Source organism: Propithecus coquereli, unplaced genomic scaffold, assembly GCF_000956105.1.
Source record: "Propithecus coquereli isolate 6110/MARCELLA unplaced genomic scaffold, Pcoq_1.0 Scaffold189, whole genome shotgun sequence".
NCBI lineage: Eukaryota > Metazoa > Chordata > Mammalia > Primates > Indriidae > Propithecus > Propithecus coquereli.
This window is the reverse complement of record NW_012143745.1, coordinates 357,907-374,451: the sequence shown is the minus strand read 5'-3', so window position 1 is coordinate 374,451 and position 16,545 is coordinate 357,907. Positions and strand designations below refer to the sequence as shown.

Here is a 16,545-nt window from a genome sequence, read left to right as displayed (position 1 = left end):
TTGAGGTCCTGCCTGCTGGCAAAGGCCCGGGAGAAACCATGGAATAGGGGAGGGTGGAAAGGAGCGAAGCCTGCTCCAGACTGCAGGTCTCAGACGGCCCCACCCCCACACATAGACTGTAGGTCTCAGCCCCACCCCCACACACAGGCTTTTCAGCTGAGTGGAGCCATTTCAGCCGCTCCCTGGCAGCTTTGCCCAGAAGCAAAGAACAGACCTTTGACCTCTGCTAACACCATTTGTGGAGCTTGAGGGCAGGCTCACCCAGCCCAGCTCTGCCCAGCCTCACTCCCCCACCTTCCCCCACTGAGATAGAGAATAAGGACACACCTGGAAATCCCAGGGCACCACCCACCACATGAGGCACTAGAGTGCCTCTCCAGAGAACAAAAGCTGGTTACAGGACCCAAAAACAACACTGCAGCTTGCCCCTCCCAGCAAGTGTCACCTACTAACAGGGAGGTCAATTTATACACCCTTTATTGCATCTACTGACTCATCATACAGCATGTGGTAAAATCAGATCCACAAACACCACCTACTGGCTCAGAGACTAAACAGGGCATGTCATTATCCAAACGAAAATCTAACGGTAAGAAGCAATAGCTGATCCAGATGGAAAGGAATCAGCTAAAGAACTCTGGAAGTATGAAGAATCAAATGGAAAGCATGCCCCAAAAGGGAAACACCAGCAATCAACCAAATTCAGAACACTAAAATGACAGAAGAATTTTCAACATGGATTGTAAGAAAACTCAATGATATGCAAGAGAAAATGGATAACCAACCCAAAGAAACCACAAAAAGAATCCAGGACCTGAAAGAAAAATTCACTAAAGAAATTGAAATATTAAAAAAAATCAAACAGAACTTCTGGAAATGAAGAATTTATTCAAGGAATTACAAAACACAGTGGAAAGCCTCAAGAACAGGGTAGATCAAACAGAAGAAAGAATCTCAGGGATTGAAAATAACACCTTTTAATTAAATAAGTCAGTCACAGAGATAGAGCAGAGAAATAAGAGAAAAGAGCAAAGCCTACAAGAAATGTGGGATTATGTGAAGAGGCCTAATGTGAGAATCATAAGCATCCCTGAGAGTGAAGAAGAAAATATACAAGGATTGGATAAGATATTTGAGAATATAATAGGGAAAAATTTCCCAGGCCTTGCTAAAAATCTAGATATGCAGGTACAAGAAGCTTCGAAGGACTCCTGGGAGATTCATCGCAAACAGGAAGACACCATGACACACAGTCCTCAGACTGACCAAAATAACCACCAAAGAGGCCCTCCTACAAGCTGTAAGGCAAAAGCAGCAGGTAACCTACAGAGGAAAACCCATCAGAATAACAGCAGACTTCTCACCTGAAACCTTACAAGCAAGAAGAGACTGGGGCCCCATTCTCACTCTTCTCAAACAGAATAATGCCCAGCCTAGAATCTTGCACACTGCAAAACTAAGTTTTGTATATGAAGGAGAAATAAAGACCTTCTGAGACAAGAAAAGACTGAGGGAATTCATCAAGACAAGACCAGCTCTCCAGGAAGTACTCAAAACAGTGTTATACATGGATCAGCACAATAAACACTCACGAATGTAAAATCATCCAAAAGCTTAAGGTCAAAGGCCAGATACCGCAATGGCTCAAGAGAGAAAGCAAAGCAACAAAGTTCACCTCAACAGTATGAAAATCTGCCCCACTTATCAATCCTCTCAATAAATGAGAATGACTTGAACTGCCCACTAAAGAGACATAGGCTGGATAAATGTACACAAGCCAAGTAAGTATCTGCTGTCTTCAGGAAACACATCTAACCCACAACGATGCATTCAGACTCAAGGTGAAGGGATGGAAAAATGATATTTCAAGCAAACAGAAGCCAAAAGAAAGCTGGCGTGGCAGTTCAGATGACTTAGTCTTCAAATCAACAAAAGTAATGAAAGACAAAGATGGTTACTATATAATGGTGAATGGGACATTTCAACAAGAAGACATAACAATTCTAAATATTTATGCACCTAACTCAGGTGCACCCAGATTCATAAAGCAAATCCTACTTGATCTAAACAAAATGATAAACAGCAACACCATAATAGCTGGAGACTTCAACACCCCTCTGACAGAATGGGAAAGATCCTCCAAACAGAAAATAAAGAAACAATGGACTTAACCAAAACTCTAGAACAAATGGGCCTGACTGACATTTATAGAACATTCTACCCAAAAACCACTGAATATATGTTTTTCTCATCAGCTCATGGGACCCTTTCTAAGACTGATCATATCCCAGGCCACAAAGCATATCTCAAAAAATTTTAAAAAACAGAAATTATACCATGCATCTTCTCAGACCACAGTGGAATAAAATTAGAAGTCAACTCCAACAGAAATTCTCATCTCTACACAAAGTAATGGAAACTAAACAACCTTCTGCTGCATGATTATTGCATTAAGGAGGAAATCAAGATAGAAATCAAAAGATTCTTTGAACTAAATGATAAAGGAAACACAAGTTATCAAAATCTGTGGGACACAGCTAAAGTAGTCCTGAGAGGAAAATTTATATCCATAAATGCAAAAGACAGAAAGATCACAAATAAACAATCTAATGAATCATCTCAAAGAATTGGAAAAGGATGAGCAAACTGACCCCAAACCCAGCAGAAGAAAAGAAATAACAAAGATCAGAGCAGAACTAAATGAAATTGATAACAAAAAAAACTATACAGAAGATTAATAAAATAAAAGTTGGTTCTTTGAAAAAATAAACAAAATTGACATGCCTCTGACTAGATTAACAAGAAGCAGAAAAGAAAGGACTCTAATAAGCTCCATCAGGAATGAAAAAGAAGAAATTACAACTGATGCCACGGAAATACAAAATATCATTTATGAACACTATGAAAACCTCTATGCACATAAACTTGAAAATGTGGAGGAAATGGACAAACTGTTAGAAACACACTGCCTCCCTAGGCTCAATCAGGAAGAAATAGAATTCATGAACAGACCGATATCAAGTACTGAAATTGAAGCAACAATAAAAAATCTTTCTAAAAAGAAAAGTCCCAGACCAGATGGTTTCATGCCCAAATTTTATCAGACCTAGAAAGAAGAACTGGTGTCTATCCTGCAGAAATTATTCCACAACATGGAGAAGGAATGAATCCTCCCCAACACGTTTTATGAAGCCAACATCACCCTGATACCAAAACCAGGAAAGGATACAACAAAAAAAGAAAACTACAGACCAATATCCCCTATGAATACAGATGCAAAAATTCTCAACAAAAACCTAGCAAGCTGAATTCAGGTACTTATCAAAAAAGTAATCCTTCACGACCAAGTGGGCTTCATCCCAGAGATGCAGGGATGGTTGAACATATGCAAATCTATAAATGTAATTCACCACATAAATAGAAGCAAAAACAAAGAACATATGATCCTCTTAACAGATGCAGAAAAAGCACTCGACAAAATTCAACAACCTTTTATGATAAGAAAGCTTAACAAAATAGGCATAGACAGGACTTACCTAAATATGATACAAGCCATATATGACAAACCCACAGCCAACATCATACTGAATGGGGAAAAATTGAAAGCATTCCCACTTAGAACTGGAACCAGACAAGGTTGCCTTCTATCATCACTTCTATTCAACATAATGCTAGAAGTTCTAGCTAGAGCAATCAGACAAGAGAAGGAAATCAAGGGCATCCAAATGGGGGCAGAAGAGGCCAAACTATCACTCTTTGCTGATGATATGATCTTATATCTTGAAAACCCCAAAGATTCTGCCATGAAACTACCGGAATTGATAAACAAATTCAGCAAACTCTCAAGTTACAAAATCAATGTACAGAAATCAGTAGCATTCCTATACGCCAACAACAGTCAAACTGAGAACCGAATCAAAGACTCAATACCCTTCACAATAGCAACAAAGAAAATAAAATACCTAGGAATATATTTAACTAAGGAGAACTACAAAACACTGAGGAAGGAAATAGCAGAGGATGTGAACAGGTGGAAAACCACACCATTCTCATGGGTTGGCAGAATCAAAATTGTTAAAATGTCTATACTACCCAAAGTGATCTACAGATTCAATGCAATCCCTATTAAAACACTAATACCATTTTTCACAGATCTAGAAAAAATAATTCTACACTTTGTATGGAACCAGAGAAGACCCCGTATAGCAAAAGCAATCTGAAGCAAAAAGAACAAATTAGGAGACATCAATTTACCAGACTTCAAGCTATACAACAAGGCTATAGTAACTAAAACAGCATGGTAATGGCACAAGAACAGAGACATAGACCAATGCAATAGAACTGAGAACCCAGCTATAAAACCATCCTCATATAGGTATCTCATCTTTGACAAAGCAGACAAAAAAATACACTGGGGAAAAGAATCGTTATTCAATAAATGGTGCTGGGAAAATTGGATAGCCACATGTAGAAGACTGAAACAGATCCACACCTTTCACTTCTCACAAAAATCAACTCATGGTGGATAACAGACTTAAACCTAAGGCATGAAACTATAAGAATTCTAGAATAAAATGTTGGAAAAACTCTTATAGACTTTGGCCTAGGTAAAGAATTTATGAAGAAGACCTCAAAGGCAATCACAGCAACAACAAAAATAAATAAATGGGATCTGATCAAATTAAAAAGCTTCTGCACAGCCAAGGAAACTATCATGAGAGCAAACAGACAACCTATAGAATGGGAGATAATATTCAACTGTTACATATCTTATAAAGGGCTGATAACTGGAATCTATACAGACTCAGAAAAATCAGCAAGAAAAAAATCAAACAACCCTATCAAAAAGTGGGCAAAGGACATGAACAGAACCTTTTCAAAAGAAGATAGACTAATGGCCAAAAAAAGGGAAAAAATGCTCAACATCTCTAATCATCAGGGAAATGCAAATCAAAACCACAATAAAATATCACTTATCTCCAGTGAGAATGGCCTTTATCAAAAAGTCCCAAAACAATAAATGTTGGCATGGATGAGGAGAGATAGGAACACTCCTACACGGCTGGTGGGACTACAAACTAGTACAACCTCTGTGGAAAGCAATATGGAGATACCTCAAAGAGATACAAGTAGACCTACCATTTGATCCAGCAATCCCATTACTGGGCATCTACCCAAAAGAACAAAAGACATTCTGTAAAAAAAGACATCTGCACTGGAATGTTTATAGCAGCACAATTGCAAAGATGTGGAAACAGCCTAAGTGCCCATCAATACGTGAGTGGATTAATAAAATGTGGTATATATAAACTATGGAGTTCTACTCAGCCACAAAAAACAATGGTGATCTAGCACCTCTTGTATTATTCTGGAACCCATTCTACTACGTGAAGTATCCCAAGAATGTAAAAACAAGCACCACATGTACTCACCATCAAATTGGTTTTAACTGATCAACACTTAAATGCACATATAGTAATAACATTCATCAGGTGTCGGGCAGAAGGGAGGAGGGAGGAGTGGATGGGTACATACACACCTAATGGGTGTGGTGTGCACTGTCTGGGGGATGGACACACTTGAAGCTCTGACTCGGGTGGGGCAAAGGCAATATATATAACCTAAACATTTGTACCCCCATAATATGCTGAAATTAAAAAAAAAAAATAGAATCTTAAAAAAAAAAAAAGAGTGAGACCCCATCTCTACAAAAAAACAGAATTAGCCAGGCATCATGGCATGTGCCTATAGTCACAGCTACTTGGGAGGCTGAGGCAGGGGGATTGCTTGAGCCCAGGGGTTTGAGATTGCAAGGAACTATGATGACACCACTACACCCTAGCCCAGGTGACAAAGTAAGACCCTGTCTCAAAAAAAAAAAAAAGGGAATGTTAGGGATTATATCTATATGAAAGTTTAGATTTAAAAAAAAATATGCTCTTCTTTTATATGTACTAATACCAATAATCTGTGTTTTAAAATAAATATAAAGCACTGGTAATATGTATGTTAATTAGCTCAATTTAGCCATTGCACAATGTATACGTATTTCAAAACATCATATCTAGGGCCAGGCGCGGTGGCTCACGCCTGTAATCCTAGCACTCTGGGAGGCCGAGGCAGGAGGATTGCTTGAGCTGAGGAGTTTGAGACCAGCCTGAGCAAGAGCAAGACCCCGTCTCTACTAAAAATAGAAATAAATTAGCCAGACAACTAAAAATAGAAAAAATTAGCCGGGCATGGTGGCACATTCCTGTAGTCCCAGCTACCCAGGAGGCTGAGGTAAGAGGATCGCTTGAGCCCAGGAGTTTGAGGTTGTTGTGAGCTAGGTTGACGCCACGGCACTCTAGCCCAGGCAACAGAGTGAGACTCTGTCTCAAAAAACAAAACAAAACAAAAAAACCAAAAAACATCATATCTATGATAAATATATATAATTTTTGTCAATTAAAATTAATTTAAACATAAAGCAGAAATACATTTTTGTATATACACAGATATCTCTGGAAGATGCACAAAAATAACAGTAAGAGAGGTTGCCTTAGCTGGTGGGGGTCGAGGCTGAGTGTCAAAAGTAAATAAGATTACTCTAATTCACTTTTGTACTATTTGATTTTATTATTGCATGAATATATTACCCATTTAAAAAACAAAAAGCAAAACATGTTTACAACCATACCACCCTGAACACGGCCAATCTCATCTGATCGCTAAGCAGGGCCAGGCTGGTATTTGGATGGGAGACTGCCTGGGAATATCAGGTGCAGTAGGCTAAAAAAATAAAATAAAAATTTTAAAACTGTGTTCTTTTGTTTCTATCTCATTCTTCCATTGTTGGTGGGTTCCAGTGTATCGTGGCTCCTTGACTGGGTCTGAGGGAGTCCAGCCTCTGGTGCCCGAGCAGAGCGCTCCCCAGGCAGACGTGTGAGCGCCCAACTGCACATCCCACCGACTTGCCAGGGCAACTACGTGTCCTTGTGGGCCACGACCTCCTTAGCTCACTTAGGGTATCCCACCTGCTTCCCCAGCCACAACAATTATAAAATTTATCACTTCCCTTTTGTGGATGATCTCTTTTACTAAAATGGTTAGTATTATCCTCTGGTTAGAATTCCCCATTTTGTGGCTGTTTTATTTTTACTTTGGTTGAGTGCCTTGGAAATAATAATAGTATTAGCAGCTAATATTTATTGTGTGTTTAGTTATGTGTATTAGTTTGCTAGGGCTGCCATAACAAACATACCACCACAGACTGAGTTGCTTTAACAGCAAAAATCTATTTTCTCACAATTTTGGAGCCCAGAGGTCCAAGACCAAGGTGTTGGCAGAATTGGTTTCTTCTGAGGCCCGTCTCTTTAGCTTTTATATGGCCATCGTCCCCCTGGGTTTTTACATGGTCTTCTCTCTGTGCCTGGCTGCGTCCAAATTTCCTCCTCTTATAAGGATACCGGTCCTATCTGGATTAGGGCTCACCCTAGTAACCTCATGTTACCTTCATTGCCTCTTTGAAGACTCTATCTCCAAATACAGTCACATTCCGAGGTACTTGGGGATTAAGGCTTCAACATATGAATTTGGGGAAGACAAAATTCAGCCCATAACAATATGTATGAGGCAGTATGTTAAGTGCTTCCCAAATATCTCATTTAAATCTCACAGCTAACTACATGAAAAAAAAAAAAACTGAAGCACAGAGAGATTAAGTAATAAGATTGAGGTAGTAGGTGGTAGAGTCAGAATTCGAACCCAGGCAGACACTACACTACCACATTACACAAGGGCTTTCTTCATACATTTTACTGGCTCCTTGAGAGATTCTCAAAGGTGGGAGAATGAAGTGGCTGCTATGGTGAGCAAACAGAAAACCACCTTTCCTCAAACCAGTGGGAGGCAGCAGAGCTCCCCCCGCCAGTCCTCCAGTCTGTCTTTGTGAACCAGTCTACTACCGCATCCTCACGCTACCACCTCTAGCAGAGGGCGGTGTGGTCAGAAGTTGGTCGCTAAGTCTACTCTCATGCCTAACCAAATCCACAGAGGTGAAGCAGGAGCAGAACGAGAGGCAGACCCCCTGCTTCCTCACGGAAAGCATCAGGGACCTTATACGTGACACAGTCAGCTATTCTTGGGAGCTTGAACTCCCAGGCTCTCCTGCCGCGCAGTAAGGCTCCCGCAGTTCTGTACTTAGGAAGATCCAGAAAAGGCCAAGGTTTGCCCAGAGTCTCTGGCATGAGGTAAAAGTATAAAAAAACCCCTGCCCAGAGCAGAGTACATAGCTGTAAACTCAGGTCACTGAAAGCAGATATGGCAGCAAACAAGGACACCTGGAGTATCATTAATTATAACTGTTCAGATAAGACAGGGGAGAGTGTGGCCTCGTAGTTTCTCTCACCTTCAACTTTGCCACTTTTAAAAATATCTTTTCCCAAGATTCATAAAGTGTAAAAGGGGGTGAAGTGGTTGTTGTCCACCTGAATCATGTTGCAAGTTAGAAATATTTAACGAGATTATCACTACAGTTGTTTGAAACAAGTTAAAAATAGCGCTGTGGTCACCAAGTATAGGCTTTCAGCTGCTGGGCCCTGTGGGGAAGGGAGGCAAAAACATCCCAGTTTCTGCCTGACAAGCAATTTTGAAAACCTCCTTTCCACTCTAAAACAGACATATCTATAATCATCTCAATTAGGAAATTATTATTCAAGTAAAATATTTACTAAGACATCCAGCTAGTAACTTCTTGGTGGATTAGTAGATTGAGAATTAGATCATAAACTTCTTGAGAGATGCTGAAGAGCTAAAGATATTAGATGTCATCAAATAAGGTAGATATCATTTCCAAAACATTTATGTGAAATGCAAACACTATTTACATTTTAGGAACCCAATACAACCATCGCATAAATTTTGGAACACTCATAATCTAAAATCTGAAAATAGTCTTGACTAATGTCTGAAGGAGAGATGCCAAATTCACTTTTAAACATCAATGAAACACTGGCATAAAAACAGACACAGAGGCCAATGTGACAGAACAGGGAACCCAGAAATAAATCCACATATTTACAGCCAAGTCATTTTTGACAAAGACACAAAGAAGATACATTGTTGAAAGGACAGTCTCTTCAAAAAATGGTGCTGGGAAAACTGGATATCCATGTGCACTCAAATGAAACTAGACCCTTATCTCTCACCATATACAAAAATCAAATCGAAATGGATTAAAGACTTAAATGTAAGACCTGAAACTATGAAACTACTAGAAGAAAACATTGCAGAAATGCTGCAGGACATTGGTCTGGGCAAAGATTTTTTGGGTAAGACCTCAAAAGCACAGGCAACAAAAGCAAAACTTGACAAATGGAATTATATCAAGCTAAAAAGCTTCTGCACAGCAAAGAAAACAATCAACCAAGTGAGGAGTCAGCCTATAGAATGGGAGAAAATATTTGCAAACCATCTATCCAACAAGGAATTAATAATCAGAATATATAAAGAACTCAAACAACTCAATAGCAAAAAACCCACAAATAATCTGATTAAAAACCGGCAAAAGATATGAATAGACATTTCACAAAAGAAGACATACAAAAGGCCAACAGGCATATGAAAAAATGCCAACATCACTAATCATCAGGGAAATGCAAACCAAAACCACAACGAGATCTCATCTCACACCAATTAGAATGTCTATTATCAAAAGGTCAGAAAATAACAGATGCTGGCCAAGGTGTGGAAAAAAGGGAACCTTCATATGCTGTTGGTGGAAAACAGTATGGAGGTTGCTCAAAAAACTAAAAATAGAACTACCATATGATCGAGCTGGGTATATACCCAAAAGAAAGGAAATCAGTATATTGAAGAGATATCTGTACTCCCATGTTTATTGCAGCACTATTTCACAATAGCCAAGATATGGAATCAACTTACATGTCCTCCAACAGATGAATCTACAAAGATAATGTGATATATATACACAATTCAATACTACTCAGCCATAAAGAAGAATGAAATTCTGTCATTTGCAGCAACATGGATGAAATTAGAGGACATTATGTTAAGTGAAATAAGCCAGGAACAAAAAGATAAGTATTGCATGTTCTCACTCATATATAGGAACTAAAAAAAAAAACTGATCTCATGGAGGTAGTGAGTAGAATGGTGGTTACCAGAGGCTGGGAAGGATGTGGGTGGGGAGATGGAGAGAGATTGGTTAATGGGTACAAAAACACAGTTAGAAGGAATAAGTTCTAGCATTTGATAGCACAGTAGGGCGACTAGAGTTAACAAGAAATTTATTGTGTATTTCAAACTAGCTAAAAGATTTGGAATGTTCCCAACACAAAGAAATGATAAATGTTTGAGGTGACAGATATCCCAATTACCCTGATTTGATCATTACATATTATATGTATCAAAACATCATATATCACATAAATATGTACAACTATTAGGTATCAATTTAAAAAATCAATGAAACAATAAGACATGTGTCTTATCTTAAAACATCAGTATTAATATCAATATTTTATTCAAACAAGTTTTTATATTGTACAAAGCCATGAAAACAGTGAGTAGTATTAAATTCAGATGTAATAAATCTATAAGATCACCACCACCACTTTCAGCCCTCAAAATCAAAATTGGTAAGTGAAAACCTGTCTAGAAGGGCAACTTCCAAAAGGTCCAGGCTTGATTTTATATTTGGAAAGACTTTAAACAGTATTGATTATATCCCCTTAAATTGACTAAGCAGTAGCGAAGGTAATAGAAAACAGGAGATCTCTTCCTCTTCCCCTTCCTCAAGCATCTACAAAAGCAGCATGACTTAATCAAGCTGTAAATTAGCATAAGAGCACCGCTGTGACTAGTAGAGGCTCCAGTTTTCTGCAATGATAAAAGCCGTGGTTCTCAACCTTGGCTGCACACTACAATTACTGGGAGGTACTTCTTAAAAATATTAATACTCAGTGTCCACTCCGGACCAATTAAACTAGTATGTAAGTAAACACGGTGGGCATCCACAGTTTTTGAAGACTGCCAGGTGATTCTAACAGCAGCCAGTATTAAAAGCCAATGGAGCAAAGGCTTATCACTTGTTTAGAGGACAAGAATACATTCTGCAATCATGGTTTTTCCCTTGGGTCCTTTTTCCTCCTGGAGTTTATGAATTACGAAGGGTACAGAAGTAAAATGTCACTTTGCCCTGCTTCAATATAATTAAGAACTTCCTATATCATCAACAGGAAAGAAAGACTTTGCACCTCGAGATAAAACAAAAATGATAGGGTCACCTCACTGCTTCTGATCTGAAAAACAATAAAATGTTTCCTTTAAACCTGGACTCCCTTATCAATTCTGTCCTTCGTTTTTGCTGTACTGTATCTGAAGATTTGTCATGATCTTTGTGAACAAGATAATTATGTGAGGTTGTTACTGTTTTTCCACCATGAATAGATTAACACAAACTCAGAAACCTTGGCAGTTTAATTTTTCCTTCAAATACGTGTGTATTATATTTGGCAAGCTATTCTTTCTCTTGCTCTCTTTGCAAGTAAACTTTTCCTTTTCTAAATGCCTCTGTCTCTGAGTATTTCTTCAACAAGCATAAAGGCCCAAAGGGTACTTGGCCACGAAAGCGGATACTCTCCTAGGGGCAGAGTTCTCTGTAAGTGATAAGGGGAAGGGCTTCAAAATGAGAACATGCTCAGTTAGCCCACAGGTGTTCAGAGCTGTAACCCAAGAGCCAGTTCAAACACAAATGTGTCCTCTTGGCTGTACTGAACAAATCCCAAAGTTGGCGTCAGACTCCTTTGCTGTAGGCTTCTAAAGCCTTCTTAACTAGATTAGCCTCAACCACAGTGTGCTGAGCAATTGCTATGAAACTCTAAATCAAACATGACTCCAAAGACATATGAAAGTATTAGAAATGAGCAAACACAAACACACACCAAGTAACCAAGAGCTTACCTACTTTACTTTCTGGATCTGGGTAAAACCTATTCCAATAAGCTTTACTAACTCTTCAGCTAATAGATATTTTCACGTAGCAGATCTTAAAACAGAAAAACATAAGCTTTGTGAAGGCAAGGATATCATCTATCTTGTCCTATTATATTGGCAGGGCCCTGATTACTGAACACAGTAAATGCTCAGTTAATGTCTATGAGATGACTGAAATGCATGAATTTGGAAAACTTGCTGGTCCACAGAGATAACAATTATAATAATATCTCTTGCAAACTGGAAATCCTCTTAGAGCTCACTCAAGTATAAATACTACCCTATTAGAACAAAGCTTTTTTTCTCTTGGCAAAAATCAAATAGTCCACTAACCTTGCCTAATAGGCCCTTCCAAAAAACTATGCAACTTGGTGTGATTTTATTTTTCCAATAGTGATGCAAAAGATGAACCAGGCCATCCACCCCAGGGCCTGCCAATTTGCATCCCATTCAGGCACCTGTCAGCAATATTTACTAAGCCCAGCACTACCTTGGTACAGAGCAGACAGCTGAATTTCCCTTTTGATGGTAACAGCTCTTGCACTCAGAGTGGTAGGGGCAGGTGTGCAGAGGTGCCCACTCTCTGGACACAAGCAGTGGCATCAACCCAAGCGGAACCCATTCATAGGCTGACCAGCAACTCCTGAGGCTAGGCCCAATAAGGGCAATGGCATCTACTCAACTCAGACAGGTTCCTTCTGGAATCTGAACCAGAGATGTACAGAGGATGGGCCAGGAGGGGGCAAGAGCAGAGAGTAGTCCCACAGAGGGGCAGAGCTGCTGCGAGAGAGGCAGAGAACAGCCCATCCGCGGTTCCCTGACCACACACCATCTGATTCCAAGGTAGTCAGAGGGATCTGTTTGTAAACAAAGGAGCACAGAAAACAGGACCATTCATTTAACAGAAAATTGGGATCAAAGCTCCTAAATGCATAATGATACTTGGAAGTCCAACAACAAAAGACGAAGTTCAGTAATACTTAGTCTACAGTGCCTAGCACACAGTAAGCTCTCAAACATTTGCTTGGTGAATGAAAATTGGGCAGGGTGCAACAGGTCATGCCTGTAATCCCAGCACTTTGGGAGGCCAATGCAGAAGGATCACTTGAGGCCAGGAGTTTAAGACCAGCCTGGGCAACACAGCAAGCCCATCTCTACAAAAAATAAAAACGTTAGCCAGGTATGGTGGCATGCACCTGTAATCCCAACTACTCGAGAGGCTGAAGTGGGAAGATCACTCGAGCACAGGAGTCTGAGATTACAGTGAGCTGTGATTGGGCCACTCACTGCACTCCAGTCTAGGCAACAGAGTGAGACCCTGTCTCAAAATAAAAAAAAAAAAAGAACAAAAACTGTAAACAGAGATAACTGTAAACTGCCAGATAGTTGTCTGACATAACCTTTCTTTGAGTTCAGTTATTCAGTACATGGATGCTACTGAGCTGATTATAATAGGCCAGAAAGTCTGCCTGGAGTTTGACACTATACTTTAAAAAAAAGTGTTTCTTTCTCTATCTTCTTCCTATAGGTGGTCTCTTCTGAAAAAAAATGGATTAGGACAAAACCTAAGCAAAATAATAAAAACACACCAAAAATCACAAACATTTACCATATGATTCAGCAATTCCACTATGGTATATACCCCAGAAGAACTGAAACAGAGTCCTGAAGATGTAATTGGTACAGCCACATTCACAGCAGCCAAAAGGTGGGGGCAACCCAAGTGCCACAGACAGATGAATGGATAGCCAAAATGTATATACACACCATGGAGTATTATGCAGGCTTAAAAAGGAAAGAAATTCTGACACGTGATACAACATGGATGAACCCTGAACACATTAAATGAAAGAAGCTAGTAAGGAAATGACAAATACTGTGTGACGCACTCACATGATGGTCAAATTCCTAGGAAGAGAAAGTATAGTGATTTCCAGGGGCCGGTGGGTGGAATGTTTAATTATTGTTTAATGGGCACAGAGCTTCAGCTGTGCAAGGCGAAAAACGTAGTGTGGATGGGCGGTAGTGATGGTTGCACGAGGTGAATGTACTTAATGCCACTGAACTTCACAATTAAAAATGGCTAAAAGATCAATTTTAGGCTACATATATTTTATCACAATTAAAAATAAATAATTTTTTAAAAGCACTTTATAATCTCAACAAGTTATTCAGAGCTAAAAAATCCCTTATGCTATTCGTGTCATCTAACAACTTCAAAACATTTCTCCAGGCCACCCATGAACTAACTCATAACCAAATGTATCAAAGGCAGGCTGTGATAAATTTAAAGACCAGATACTAAGTGTATTCTGCAATTAAAAATCTAAGCCAAAGGAAGACATAAAAACAAAGTACAAAAATAGTCACAGTGCAAGAACTAATCTTTTCTGAAAGAAGTAAATAAAAAGAAATAGAGGGTAAGAGAAGACATAATTAAAATAACCACTGATCCCAGACAAGCAATAACAGAGGGAATTCAACACCACTAGACCAGCCTTACAAGAAATGCTCAATGCATCTGGAAGTGAAAAGACCATAATCACCACCATGAAAACACATTAAAGTATAAAACACAGTAGAGCAGATACACAATTGAGAAAGAAAAAGGAATCAGGCCAGCCTGGTGGCGCACGCCTGTAATCCCAGCACCCTGGGAGGCCAAGGCGGGAAGATCAGTTGAGCTCAGGAGTTCAAGACCAGCCTGAGCAAGAGTTGAGACCCCGTCTCTACTAAAAATAGAAAAAACTAGGTGGGCGTGGTGGTGTACACCTGTAGTCCCAACTACTAGGGAGGCTGAGGCAGAAGGATTGCTTGAGCCCAGGAGTTTGAGGTTGCTGTGAGCTAGGCTGACGCCACGGCACTTTAGCCAGGTTGACAGAGTGAGACTCTGTCTCCAAAAAAAAGACCCTTGTGTCACCTCCAAAGAAGACTTCTACTCCACTGGAGTCCAGGTGGAGGCCAGAGTGGCCAACTGCACTTAGGTGGGGGACAGAGGTATCCTAGTGGCTTCCAATTCAGGTGCTATTGAATTGTGGGAACTATATGAGAATGAGACACTTATGGTCAGCAAGTTTTATAAGTATGAGCATGATGACATCGTGTCTACAGTGTCCTGTGCTCTGGCACACATGCTGTCAGGAGTATTAGACTTCTGCATCAAGGTCTGGGACAGTGCTCAGCACATGGTACTGCATTCAGACAGAGCTCATGCTGGGCAGGTCACCTGTGTTGCTGCCTCTCCCAAGACAAGAATTCTGTGTTTCTTTCATGCAGTGAAGACAAGAGAATTTTACTCTGCGATACCTACTGTCCCAAGCCAGCATCACAGATGGGCTGCAATGCCTCTGGCTACCTTCCTACCCTGCTGGCTTGGCATTCTCAGCAAAGAGAAGTCTTTGGTGATGAGAATGAGACTGACTCCCTTGTGGATACCAAGAATGCAAGCTGTGCCTCAGCTCAGTCACACACTCCCAGTGTTTCCTTCCTAGCCTCTCTCGGTGAGGCCTGCTCATTTGCTGTACTGGACTCAAGCCTTTCTGGGGTATTTAGAAGCCGAGCCCACAGAGATTTTGTGAGAGCTGCTACTTGGTCCCTCACTCAACACTCCCTCTTCACCATAGTGCACTGGGACCTTCAGAACTTCCACCATATTGTACCAAGAGAACCCCTCCAAGCCACCACACTTGAGAGTGCTGATAAGTAGATTGGATTTAAGACAAAAAGCAAGCCCCCCTACCATGAGTATCTACTTTGTTGCCCCTTCCCCCTCAGCTTGTGAAACAACACAGGAGAGCCTTCTACATTATGTTGATAAAACTAGATCTGTGCAGTGAATAGGCACTATCTGTCAGCCTGAGGGAAGCTGGATTCTGGGATTCTGTAGTTACAGGGAGGAAAAAGTTTATTGAAAAATGGATATGTGTATCTGAGTACGTGTACAGATCTAGAATTTTGGGTGGCAGGGTGAATAAAAAAATCCCTCCCACATCTTCCTTAAACACTGTCCTACCCTCCCTGCCAAAAAAGTTGACAAAAGGTTTTTATGCTTCCCATGTAGTTATGTGTGGGTGGGGCATGTGATGTAGGCATCCCTAGATTCTTAGAAGTTCTTATGCTACTAATAGAGACAGGAGGCCAGGTGCGGTGGCTCACGCCTGTAATCCTAGCACTCTGGGAGGTTGTGGCGGGAGGATCGCTCGAGGTCAGGAGTTCGAGACCAGCCTGAGCAAGAGCAAGACCCCGTCTCTACTAAAAATAGAAAGAAATTAGCTGGACAACTAGAAATATATAGAAAAAATTAGCCGGGCATGGTGGTGCGTGCCTATAGTCCCAGCTACTCAGGAGGCTGAGGCAGGAGGATCGCTTGAGCCCAGGAGTTTGAGGTTGCTATGAGCTAGGCTGACATCACAGCACTCTAACCCAGGCAACAGAGTGAGACTCTTGTCTCAAAAAAAAAAAAAAAAAAGATTAGCCAGGCATGATGGTCCCAGCTACTTGGGAGGCTGAGACAGGAGAATTGCATGAGCCCGGGAGTTGGGAGGCTGC

At 40.3% G+C, this 16,545-nt stretch overlaps 1 pseudogene; it reads left to right on the top strand.

Annotated features, from left to right (window-relative positions):
- Window positions 1-561: 561 nt before the first annotated feature.
- LOC105809077 lies at window positions 562-15,703 on the top strand (annotated as a pseudogene).
- The last annotated feature ends 842 nt before the right edge of the window (window positions 15,704-16,545 follow it).